This window comes from Caretta caretta, chromosome 4 (assembly GCF_965140235.1).
Source record: "Caretta caretta isolate rCarCar2 chromosome 4, rCarCar1.hap1, whole genome shotgun sequence".
Lineage (NCBI taxonomy): Eukaryota > Metazoa > Chordata > Testudines > Cheloniidae > Caretta > Caretta caretta.
This window is the reverse complement of record NC_134209.1, coordinates 54,307,967-54,321,040: the sequence shown is the minus strand read 5'-3', so window position 1 is coordinate 54,321,040 and position 13,074 is coordinate 54,307,967. Positions and strand designations below refer to the sequence as shown.

General features: G+C 41.1%; 1 long non-coding RNA gene across 1 annotated transcript in view; it reads left to right on the top strand.

The window, feature by feature from the left end:
- LOC125635531 (uncharacterized) overlaps positions 1–1,170 on the top strand; it is a 42,758-nt gene extending 41,588 nt beyond the window's left edge. Inside the window, exon 3 of the long non-coding RNA XR_007356295.2 lies at positions 337–1,170. This is a non-coding gene — a long non-coding RNA (uncharacterized LOC125635531). The remainder of the gene's footprint in view (positions 1–336) is intronic.
- Positions 1,171–13,074: the final 11,904 nt, after the last annotated feature.

The window sequence follows — 13,074 nt, the reverse complement described above, 5'->3', positions numbered from 1 at the left end:
TCTTCTTTCCTCTTGTGTCTTGTCAAACCCAGGACTCACTGAAGTATTTTTTTAAATTTTGGAATGCTCATTCCTACATACAGTGGGTTGCAGTAAACAAGCCAGGAGATCACAAAGGTGCATGGATCATTATCACCAGGTCTGTCTGATAAGATGTGGCAAGTCTCTTAGCTGGTTATCTAAGGCCATTGCTATCTGAGCATCCCACACCAGTGATGAATGCATGGGGGACCGCAAGGTTGATGACTAACTTGACAGTCTCAGAGCAGACAACTTTGATGGAGGATGATGCGATGGTGGTTGCTATATTTTCAAAATGTTTCCCTCTTCCTACAGACATCACCGCTGTCTTCTCTAGGTTCGTCTTCAGCCACCTGTCTTTCATTAAGCGGAGGGATAGCTGGAAGATGGTGCTGCTTGCATCTGAGGAAAAAGAGAGATATGTCCTGTTGACCTCTGGAAAATTTCCTCAAACTTAATGTAGGTGATTAAAAAAGATAAGGAAGACAACTGAGAACTGAGCCATGAGGAACTGCACAGGTGAACATCTAGCACCACTAGAAATCAATCTACCCCACTCTGCGCTAACTGAAGTTCTGGAGTGGCTTTCGGAGGCAGCCTCATGTTGAATTAATCCAATATGGAGGTTAAAAACTCATGGATAGTTGTGCTGACCTCTGCATCAGAAAGAAATGGTTGAAACCTGACAAAAAGCAGATGGGAAAAGGTGCTGCTGTCCACAGTTCCAACCTAAGAGTATATGAACAGCCCAGGGTTCAGACTAAACTTTTTTGAAAGATGGTATATATTCCATCTGGAACTGTAGATGTTTCCAACTAGCTCCCAACATCACCTCTGTTATGTTTGGAAGAAACCTCAGCTGGCTCACTTTCATCTGAGACCTTGTCTCAGACAAACCCTGAAAAAGCAGAGAAATTATTCCCAGGACTGAACATCATCAACATGTCAGTCCAAACCAACTCTATATTCCTTAGCTATCCCTCTGTACTATACAGTGAATGAGAGAGTGACATAATAGAGCCCTGGCACACCCTGCATCAGAGGACTCTTGGGTGTATGAATAATTGCCCAACATACCTTCTCAGGTGTGTTGGGCAATTATTCATATTCATATTCTCAGAAAAGAAAGAACAGCTGAAGCAAGATTCTGTTTACACTGCTAGGATATTGTTCATAGGTCAACAGTATTGAAAGCTCCTGACTGCATGTATTACCAACTCTCCACCCCCAGAAGGAGATATTCACTGTTGAAACCAGTGCAATCTCTCAGCCATGCCCAGCCTGAAAGACGGATTGTTTCTAGATAACCCCAGAGTGTGTTAGCCTTCTCAATCACCTTCCCCCAAAATTGAAAGCTAGAGGGAGCATGGTAAGTGGCAAGACTGCCCAGATCAAGAGATGATTCTCTGAACAGAGGTTTGACAGCTGCTCATTTGAAGGAAGCTGGCAGCCTGTCCTGTCAGCAGGTGTTACTTTTTTTTTTTTTTTAACCAAAAATGGTCCCAGAGTGTGCATGCATTCCCACCTTCGCTTTTCAGGCACCAGTGGTGTGGATCTATCTTAGTGCAGCTGTCCAGCTCTTCCAGGACCTTAGTGAATGAAACTCGACCAACGTAGAGGTTGTTTGTTCCTCCTGATATGGTTCTGTTATCATTAAGCCAATTGATCCAGCTAGAAGCCAACCGATAATATACATAAAATAGATTAAAATTCTTTAAATGTTGGCTTAGTTCCTGAGCAGAGGGAGCCTGGATTTATGTTGCTCTCACCTCTCTGGAGAAGTTCAAATAGTTGGATTTTCAAGAATGTGATGGTGGAGGAGGAGACTACTTTCTCAGGGCCTGATCCTTCAACCCTTACTTATGCAAGTTGCCCCATTGAAGTAAATGGGATAACTCTCATGAGAATAAGGCCTACCTGCATGAATAAAGATTGCAGTTTGGGCCCTTAGTCTTTGCCCTGACAATTGTATAGGATTTTAAAATTATGGAACACACTTTACTCAGTCTTGTTGCCTATGAATCCAATATCCACTAAAAAAGTATAGCTGGTATGTGACAGTGATTCTGAAGTATGGCCAATTGTGATTTTCCACTTTGTCTTGCTTTCTAGATCCTCAGCTGGTGTAATAGCTCCATTGACAGCAATTGAACATCAATGGAGCTACGCTTAGTTGCTCAGGCTGAGGATTTGGCTCGCTATATTTTTTTCAGCACTGCTAGCTAAATCTCATTACTTGCTAAAACCACAAAACCCTCCACCCCTTGCCAAAGATCCATTTTCTGTGAACAAGAAAGTATAAATCTGATGGCTGGTTTCCCCCAGGGAGGAATATCAGTAATTTGCTCCTCTGGGCTCCATAAGTGGTGAGATAGTACTTTGACACATGAAATACAGTAAGTGTAGTTATTCATGCTTTCTTTCTCAAACATTATTTTACTTCATTTATAAAGCATGCAGAACACAGAATCTTAGCAAGTAAACGGCTGCTGTTTTTTTATATATGAAATGTCACTAGAATTTAATGTTTTTTTGGTATATACATCTTCATTTGATACCTAAACAGAGGGTACGTTAATTTTTAAGCAGACTAGAGACTAATGGAGTATCAAATTTGAAGTACCTTATACTGAAGTTTTCTGTCAGTGCTTTGGAAGTTGTCTAGTAACATTATAAGAAGTCAATGGGAGTTGCATCGGCATATCTCAGAGCAGAATTTAGCCCTAGAGTTTTACCATTTCTCTAGTCTTAACACAATTTATACTCTGGAACAGAACCTTATGTGTATACAAAAACTTACAGAATCTTTATCAACTTACCTTATGTGTAAGAATTGTAGACTTCTGGAATCTGTCTTTCATTCTTGTTTAGATCTTATTTTGTACTTACAGTGTTGTGTTAAATTAACTGTCACTTCTGGGATAGTATCAAGGAAATGTCATTAAGACTCAGGACTTGTCTACAGTACCGCGCGGGGTCAATCTAAGATACGCAACTTCAGCTACGTTATTAGTGTAGCTGAAGTCGATATACTTACCGCGATGCTCTCCCATCGACTCTGCTTGCACTTCTCATTCTGGTGGAGTACCAGAGTCAACGGGAGAGCGCTCAGTGGTCGATTTATCATGTCTATACTAGAAGCGATAAATCTAACCCCGCTGGATCGATTGCTGCCCGCAGATCTGGCGGGTAGTGTAGGCAAGCCCTTAGTTAATAAAGGAAAAAATTCTCTTAGCATATGCTATCCATCTAATCTATGATATTTCTAAAGTGCCTATCACAGAGATGTCTAAGCACTGGATTTCAATTTACTTCAGATTCAGCACATCCTCGTTTGATCTTATCATAAATTCCCTCCTCTACATGACATTTTTGCAGCTAACCTGTGAAATATCTTTCCCTTAAAAGTTTTCAGTTAAAAAGCTTTTTTAACTTGCTTGACAATATAACTTTCTAACTGATATTGTAATAAATTCAGAATTCTTAGCTCCACCTGTTGGTGAAAATATAGAGCTGAAAATGGCTTGTGCTAATCTGCATAATTAATGTATGATGGGAGAGAATAAGTAATAGATATTGTTCTTCTCTTTGTATTACATGAATTCAGAGAAACATCAGGGATTTTTCAGAACATGAGAATTAACTCATTAATTAACTACAATAGAAAATGTTTTTTAATAAATAATAATATTTTACAAAAACAAATAAAAGATAAATCTTATTTCATGGTGCCCTTTCATTTTGCTATTAATAAGCAGGAAATAGTCAAAATCAAGATGAAATAAATTCAAATTCCATGGATATTAATGGGGAAGAAAATCAATGGCTTTTAAAGAATTCCTTTTGTTCAACAGTTATTTTAAAGTTGAATATACAGAACCAAGAATAACCAAAATTTGACTCTGAGTTGCAGTTTCTTCCTCACTTGGGGCTCAATTCTGCTCCCAATAAAGTCAATGGCAAAACTATCAGAATTAAACCTGAGCTGAGAGAGTGAATGTGTGAGTCTCTGTATCAAGGAGTGAATTAAGTTTATCCTGTAGCCAGCTCCCTCTCTTATATGCATACGCATTCAGGGCTCTGAAGCTGTGCTCTGGCTCCACTCCAGCTCCAGGCAAAAACCTGCAGCTCCACTGCTCCGGAGCTGCTCCACAGGCTCCACTCCAAAGCCCTGTGTGCATTAATTGTCCTGTAGGTCTGGTTTGAGAGCACCTGGCTGAGGAAGCCGGATAGGGGACAGAGATGTGTGGGACAAGTTTGGATTTGAAATAGGACTTTCCTCAGGGGTTGCTTTTGTCACCAATGTTTTTTACTGTGTGTATGCAGCTACTTGGGAGATCATGGTGAAGCATGAGGTAGAGCACTATCAGTATGCAGATAATGCTTCATTATATAGATCTTGTATCATGGACTCTGCGAGTTTAATCTCAGGTATGGAGGAATGCTTGAATGAAGGAATGCTTCCTCATTGAATGAGGAATGCTTGGGGGAAGGATAGCTCAGTGGTTTGAGCATTGGCCTGCTAAACCCAGCGTTGTGAGTTCAATCCTTGAGGGGGCTATTTAGGGATCTGGGGCAAAAATTGGGGATTGGTCCTGCTTTGAGTAGGGGGTTGGACTAGATGACCTCATGAGGTCCCTTCCAACCCTGAGATTCTATGATTAGTTGGATGCATCAGAGCTATCTTGCCCTCAACCCTTAGAAGACAGAGATGAGTGGCTCCTCCTCTGTGTCTCTTTTGATTTGAGGGCCTCATTCAGAGATTGTGAGTCAGGTTAAAAACTTTGGCATTATTTTTGACCATGCTGTGTCCATGGAAAGCCAGACGTGGTTTGGAAATGTGGTTTACAGCTATGCAATTTGCGTAGGTTGTGTCCTTATTTATCTCGCGCCAACCTAGCAATGGCAATTCCTGTCCTTGTGATCTTGAGGCTTGATTATTTAATTCCCTCTTTGCTGGGTTATTGATGAGGCTGATCCGTTGCTTGCTATAATGCAGCAACACAATTGTTCATGGGATTGAGCTATTGTGATCATATTCAGCCTGTACTGCATTCTTTATGTTGGCTGCCTGTCAAGGGACAAGTTCAGTTTAAATTAGTGTTACTCGTCTATAAAGCTCTGAATGGGGCTGGCTGTAGTTATATTCAAGACCTCCTCCTCGTGCGTTCACATGCCATCTGGTGTTTAGGGGTTCTGTCATTGTGCCTGAAGTTGGGAGGTGATCAAGCTTTTTCTGTGGTGGGCCTAATGGTGTGGAATTTGTTCCCTCCTGAAATTTGGTTCATTTAACTCTTCCCACTTAAAAAATACCCTTAAAAACATACTTTTTCCCCACGGTGTTTTTTAAATTACTTCTGCTGTTTCTCTTTTATTATTTTATTTGTTAACCCACTTTTCCTGCAATTTTGTTGAGGTCAGGATGTTTAATTAATGAATCAGAAATTGTTGCTTAGCACTCTGAGCACTTCTGAGGGAGGTGATTTGTAAATAAAATTCTTCTTCTTCATCTGAAATTCCTGGATCAATGGGCACTGTCTGACAATAAAATATGTTAATTCAAGTTAGGTTAAAATAAAGCTATGAGCACCAAAAAAAATATATCTTGATGTGACACATGGCTAGAAAGGGTTAAATATCCTGTAAAATAAATAACCCTCAAAAGACATGTGGGGAGATAATGTTTGTGTTTGTGTATTTACATATGTATGAGTAGGGTCGACAATGTAATCAACAATTCCTGTCTATGCTGTATTCTGATAATTCAAAGATCAAAAGAACATCCTAGCATTTAAATGAATTGTAAACACAGGGAATCTCTGTATTCATCTCTCTTTGAAATGTATAGCAAATAATCTGTGAATGGTGGAGGAACAAACAAATTGCCTTATGTTAATTGGTATAGCTAAGTACCAGTGATGGACCTCCTTCAAAGTCATCCTAATCACCTTTTGTTCCTGGAGGAACTCCCAACTTGTCAAAGAGGACATAAAATTGTATAAAAGATCCTTAGCTCCGGATTCTGTTAGCTCAGATCTGCTTAGGCTTCATCAAGGAGAAGTTTGAGTCACAAGACTGAGGTCCCAGTTATGCTGGTATGCCCTGTATATGATATTTGGACATTGGACTATAACCTATGAACTGAATTCTGAAAGAACTCTTCACAACTACAAAGCTCACCATCTCTGCTATGAATCTGAACCTCAGTGAATTGAACTCATGTCTGTATCTGTATTGATCTTTTAACCATACTCTCTCTCTCGTTTTTTAATAAATTTTAGTTTTAGTTGTTAAGAATTGGCTGTAGCGTGTGTTTGGATAAGATCTGAAATATTCAATAACCTGGGAGGTAATGCGTCTGATCCTTTGGGATTGGTAGAACCTTTTCTTTTATATGATATGATGAAGATTCCTGAAAATCTTATTTCATTTGACTTAGGTACCTGGATGGAAGCCTGAGGCTGGATCACTTTAAGGGAATTGTGTTGTTTGGACTTCTGAGTAACAAGTAAGGTGATAAAGAAGCTGGTAAATCTAAGTACTGGAATATCCACCAGCTTTCTGGGGATTGTCAGCCTCATTCTTTGCAGTTCACCCTAATTGAGTGACCACATCTGGCCCCCACTGAGACCCTAGTCACAGTTGAACTCGCTTAAAATTGAGGTTCAAAGCTGTGACTATAATAGGAAATGTGATTATTCCTGTCCTGATTTTTCTTCTTGCCTTTTAGCTGCAAAGACAGTTTTCACTGAATAAACTCAGGCACAGTCAGAGAAAAGCTTGAACATCAAGTGGTATTTCTTAAATGATTTTTGTTTAAGGAATATCCTTGTCAGAGCCATAACAGAGCCCTAAAAATTAAGTTGTCAAGCTTGAGCTGTGGTGCTTGGAGCTATTATGCCTTGAAAAGTTTTGAAGGGGCCAGATCCTTGGCTCCCTGTCTGGTTTCTTTGTGCTGCAAATGGGCAGCTGAGAATTCCCCTTATGGAGGGGAATTCCTGAATGGTTCAGAGCCAGTGTAGCCAATTCTATGTCATCCAAACCTGTCCCCCTAGTATAGTGGGTGTACTAGGGCATGTTGGCAGCAGGCCTGGAGTATGCCATGGCCCACTGATCCTAAGTTTGCAGAATGGCCCCTAAGCCTAAGCCCCTAAGATAGAGCCTCCAACTGTCCCTAGGATTGAAGGTCATATTGGTGAGAGAAAGACATCTGTGCTGCCCCCCCGCCTCAGGTGCACTGAACAAAGCTTAAGATCACTTAAGGATCTTGTCCAATATCTCTAGAAGCCTGACAAGCGAATTGGGATGACTTCTGTTTGCTATACATGCTTGGCACTATAAGACTCAATTGAAGGTGTGCTCATGGATGGTTATAAACTGTTCAGGAAGGACAGGCAGGGCAGAAAAGGTGGGGGAGTAGCACTGTATGTAAGGGAGCAGTATGACTGCTCAGAGCTCCGGTACGAAACTGCAGAAAAACCTGAGTGTCTCTGGATTAAGTTTAGAAGTGTGAGCAACAAGAGTGATGTAGTGGTGGGAGTCTGCTATAGACCACTGGACCAGGGGGATGAGGTGGATGAGGCTTTCTTCCGGTAGCTCGCGGAAGCTACTAGATCGCACGCCCTGGTTCTCATGGGTGACTTTAATTTTCCTGATATCTGCTGGGAGAGCAATACAGCGGTGCATAGACAATCCAGGAAGTTTTTGGAAAGCATAGGGGACAATTTCCAGGTGCAAGTGCTAGAGGAGCAAACTGGGGGGATCTTTTCTTGACCTGCTGCTCACAAACCGGGAAGAATTAGTAGGGGAAGCAAAAGTGGATGGGAATCTGGGAGGCAGTGACCATGAGTTGGTTGAGTTCAGGATCCTGACACAGGGAAGAAAGGTAAGCAGCAGGATACGGACCCTGGACTTCAGGAAAGCAGACTTCGACTCCCTCAGGGAACGGATGGGTAGGATCCCCTGGGGGACTAACATGAAGGGGAAAGGAGTCCAGGAGAGCTGGCTGTATTTCAAGGAATCCCTGTTGAGGTTACAGGGACAAACCATCCCGATGTGTCGAAAGAATAGTAAATATGGCAGGCGACCAGCTTGGCTTAACGGTGAAATCCTAGCGGATCTTAAACATAAAAAAGAAGCTTACAAGAACTGGAAGGTTGGACATATGACCAGGGAAGAGTATAAAAATATTGCTCGGGCATGTAGGAATGAAATTAGGAGGACCAAATCGCACCTGGAGCTGCAGCTAGCGAGAGATGTTAAGAGTAACAAGAAGGGTTTCTTCAGGTATGTTGGCAACAAGAAGAAAGCCAAGGAAAGTGTGGGCCCCTTAATGAATGAGGGAGGCAACCTAGTGACAGAGGATGTGGAAAAAGCTAATGTACTCAATGCTTTTTTTGCCTCTGTCTTCACTAACAAGGTCAGCTCCCAGATTGCTGCGCTGGGCATCACAACATGGGGAGTAGATGGCCAGCTCTCCGTGGAGAAAGAGGTGGTTAGGGACTATTTAGAAAAGCTGGACGTGCACAAGTCCATGGGGCCGGACAAGTTGCATCCAAGAGTGCTAAAGGAACTGGTGGCTGTGATTGCAGAGCCATTGGCCATTATCTTTGAAAACTCGTGGCGAACGGGGAAAGTCCCGGATGACTGGAAGAAGGCTAATGTAGTGCCAATCTTTAAAAAAAGGGAAGGAGGATGATCCTGGGAACTACAGGCCAGTCAGCCTCACTTCAGTCCCCGGAAAAATCATGGAGCAGGTCCTCAAAGAATCAATCCTGAAGCACTTACATGAGAGGAAAGTGATCAGGAACAGTGAGCATGGATTCACCAAGGGAAGGTCATGCCTGACTAATCTAATTGCCTTCTATGATGAGATTACTGGTTCTGTGGATGAAGGGAAAGCAGTGGATGTGTTGTATCTTGACTTTAGCAAAGCTTTTGACACGGTCTCCCACAGTATTCTTGTCAGCAATTTAAAGAAGTACGGGCTGGATGAATGCACTATAAGGTGGGTAGAAAGTTGGCTAGATTGTCGGGCTCAACGGGTAGTGATCAATGGCTCCATGTCTAGTTGGCAGCCGGTGTCAAGTGGAGTGCCCCAGGGGTTGTCCTGGGGCCGGTTTTGTTCAATATCTTCATAAATGATCTGGAGAATGGTGTGGATTGCACTCTCAGCAAATTTGCGGATGATACTAAACTGAATCGTGTGGTGGTGAGACTATTTCCCTGACGAGTCAGTATTTGTGGTCCTCAAAGTGAGAAATGAGTTTGCTTCCATTTGAATATGAAATGGTACAATTCTCTTTATATTTCATGCCTTGGGCTCTCAGTTTTCACAGCAGTTTTGTGTCCAGATTAACAGAGAAATACTTATAAGAAGTATCAGAGTTGATGCACCTGGTGTTGCTGGGCACACACAACTGAAATGATTTACCTCTGTATTGCCATAAAAGAGTGAACCCTGTCTCTTGTTTCTATGATATCACCACAATTCTTAACGAATTTCCATTTGTCGGAGGCTCAGGAGCCTTCATGTACTCTTCACATCCTAGGCCTCCCAGGGAACCTCACCATATGTGGCTTGTGCCTTGGCCTCCAAGCAGCAGTTGTACCTCTTCATTGCTTTTCAATTCACTGTCTATGAGAGCTCAGTTCTGACACAATGTCTGTTTTTCAGTGTGTTTTCACCCAATTTTCCAGCTGAATTTATTGAGAGACAGACAGGGGAAGCAACTTGCTCCAAGGTCATGAACTGAAAGTGTTGATGGTTCAGGAGGGATTAGAAATACACTGTCAAATGAGATTATCCAGCAATGTTTTTTTCTGTTTTTGCTAAATAAAGAATTAATTAAAATAAAATAAAAATTTTAAAGTAAAGTAATTGAGCTTCAGTCTAGGGCATATTTTCATTGTCTCACAGCTATCAATCTTCAGTGTTCATGGACCTTGAAAATATAAAATTGTTCTTGCTATGGATAATGGAAAATGTAAATGCCCGAGGCAACTCAAAGCCCAATCGATAGAAAGCCCAATGAAGTCAATGGAGGTCTTTCAGTTGATGCCAGTGGGGTTTAGATCAGGTCCTTAGCACACTAATCCATCTTCTGGATTTACAGATGTGTAGCATGGATTACATACCATATGTCAGGGAATAGCTAGGTAGCTGGATCCACCAGGTTTCCATCCGCTGTGAGATCTGAATCCTTAATTCTAAATTCTTTTTTTCTTGTTTAGAAAAGAATATTTTATTCTTTTGTTTTCACATTTTTCTTGTCCGTTTAGGGGTGTTTTCGTCCAGCTGTTTTAAAACAACAGAGTACTTTTTTTTTTTTTTAAGGAATAGCAGTCAGATAACTAAACATTTTGCTACAAAATGGCATATTGACATGCTTGAGTTAATACCCTCTTCTGTTGCAATATTTAATGTTTGGATAAGATGCTCTGTGAGCCAATATGATGCCGGGTATAGCAGCTGACTTACCGTGATTGATATCCCTTTAAAAAAGAATATCTGAAATTCTTATGATTGAGAGCCATTGTCTTTGACATCCTTTGAAAGTCCATTCTTTATTCTTCCCAGGCACCAGTGTAACTCCAAAGACTTCAGTAGAGTTACAACTGATTTATGCTGGACTGGAGAATCAGGCCTTTTGAGTTCCCACTTGTGACGTTGCACTCCATATGATTTTATGAAAATATGCTAATGAGTGTGAATATAATGGAAGTGGAATATGAGTCATGCAAAAGGTCTCTTGTAAGGTATCATTACAAAGCTTATAATCTACTGAGTGTGGTCATCCTATTTGTATAAATGTATCACTCTTGTATCTGAAACTAGAAATATGAAATATAACTCTGAGGTCCTGTTGTAATTATGCGAAGTATGGACCATTAATGGTGGTTTGGAATCTTGATGGCTCCCATCAACTAGGAGAATTGGTTGTAAATGGCTCTGTTTACTTGCAAGCCTTCCTGTGAGTCAGGCCAGGAAGAATGAAGGCTTGGCGTCTCACAGGACATGTGACCTTGTCACCTGTTACTGGAATCCCTCTTAAACCTGGAGCTTTTCCATTGAGAAGGAGGGGTGGGGACCCAGAGAGACAAAAGATTTCCGCCTTGTGCCAAAGTTACATAAGGGGATGGAACAGAACAAAGGAGGTTCCAGTCATGAGAAAATCCCCTAGTTACCACCTGAGCTGGAGCTAACAAGAACTGTACCAGGGGAAAGGATTGGGCCCAGACTAGGAAGGAGACCAGTCTGTGAAAGAAGCTTATTGGAACATCTCTGAGGATGAGATTTTATTTGTAATCAGTTTCTTAATGTATTAGGTTTAGACTTGTGTGTTTTGTTTTATTTTGCTGGTAACTTTCTTTGTTCTCTCTGTTATTACTTGGAACCACTTATCCTACTTTTCATACTTAATAAAATCACTTTTGCTTATTAATTAACCCAGAGTAAGTAATTAATACCTGGGAGAGCAAACAGCTGTGCATATCTCTCTATCAGTGTTATAGAGGGTGGAGAATTTATGAGTTTACCCTGTATAAGTTTTATACAGAGTAAAACGAATTTATTTGGGGTTTGGATCCCATTGGGAGCTGGGTGTCTGGGTGCTAGAGACAGGAACACTTCTTAAGCTGTTTTCAGTTAAGTCTGCAGCTTTGGGGCGTGTGGTTCAGACCCTAGGTCTGTGTTGGAGCAGACTGGCATGTCTGGTACTACAAGGCAGGGTTCTGGAGGCCCAAACTAACAGTAAACGGGCTCAGAGTTAGTCTCGGCACATCAGGTGACAGTCCCAAGGGGGTCTCTGTGACCGAATCTGTCACACCACTGTTACAGCGAACAATACAATTCTCCTTTTCTGTAAAGTGACAGGTTTCGCAGTGGTAGCTGTGTTAGTATGTATCAGCAAAAAGAATGAGGAGTACTTGTGGTATCTTGGAGACTAACAAATTTATTTGGGCATAAGCTTTTGTGACTAAAACCCACTTCATTGGATGCATGCAGTGGAAAATACAGTAGGAAGATATATATACACAGAGAACATGAAAAAATGGGTGTTGCCATACCAACTATAACGGAACTAATCAATTAAGGTGGGCTATTAGCAGCAGGAGAAAAATTGATTAGTCCTGTTATAGTTGGTATGGCAACACCCATTTTTTCATGTTCTCTGTGTATATATATCTTCCTACTGAATTTTCCACTGCATGCATCCGATGAAGTGGGTTTTAGCCCATGAAAGCTTATGCCCAAATAAATTAGTTAGTCTCTAAGGTGCCACAAGTACTCCTCGTTCTTTTCTGCAAAGTCACTCTGAATTCTTTGCCACAGTTTCTGAGCGCTTTTCAGGCATGGCAAGATTCAGAGTTCACTTTTTTACTGTGGCACATTTCACTCTGCTGTTCCTTATATCCTGTGATGTCCCTCTGTGATGAGGGCTTCTGTATCTGCCAGCTTACCTCAGGCCATCACAAACAAATCTGTCACATAGCAAAGAATGGCCTAAAGTCACAATCTCTTGACATTTCATATAAGCTCACCAGTGACTTGGAGAGCCCTTCTTCTAGTAACTGGTTTTGGAAGTGTAGATTTTAACATTTTGCAATAAAGTTGGATCTGGGGGAATGAAGATTTTAATCAAGCCCACAATCCATTTTCACGTAGCTTTTATGATGACATTGCATTCACCAATAGTCTGTCTTTCTACCTGCCATGGTCAAAAATATGTGTATACATGTTTCTTCCGCTATAATTTAGAGAAGAAATCATTTTAATGGTGACCTACATAAATGTCAGAGGTGTCTGTTTCATGAAAATGAAAATCCTGTGTTATACCAGATGATGATTGTCCAGTAAGAACTCTTCAAAACTCTGATTCCTCTTGTGCATATGATTAGTAAGGATTTTTCAAGGAACAAACCAGAAAACATTCAACAGTTACACATCCTATCTTATTCTGTCCTGTGTTCTGAAAATCATGAAGCACCAGTTTAGATTTCCTTACCAAAATGTTTAACTTTGACTAAATAAAGTACTATCAGAAGCAATAA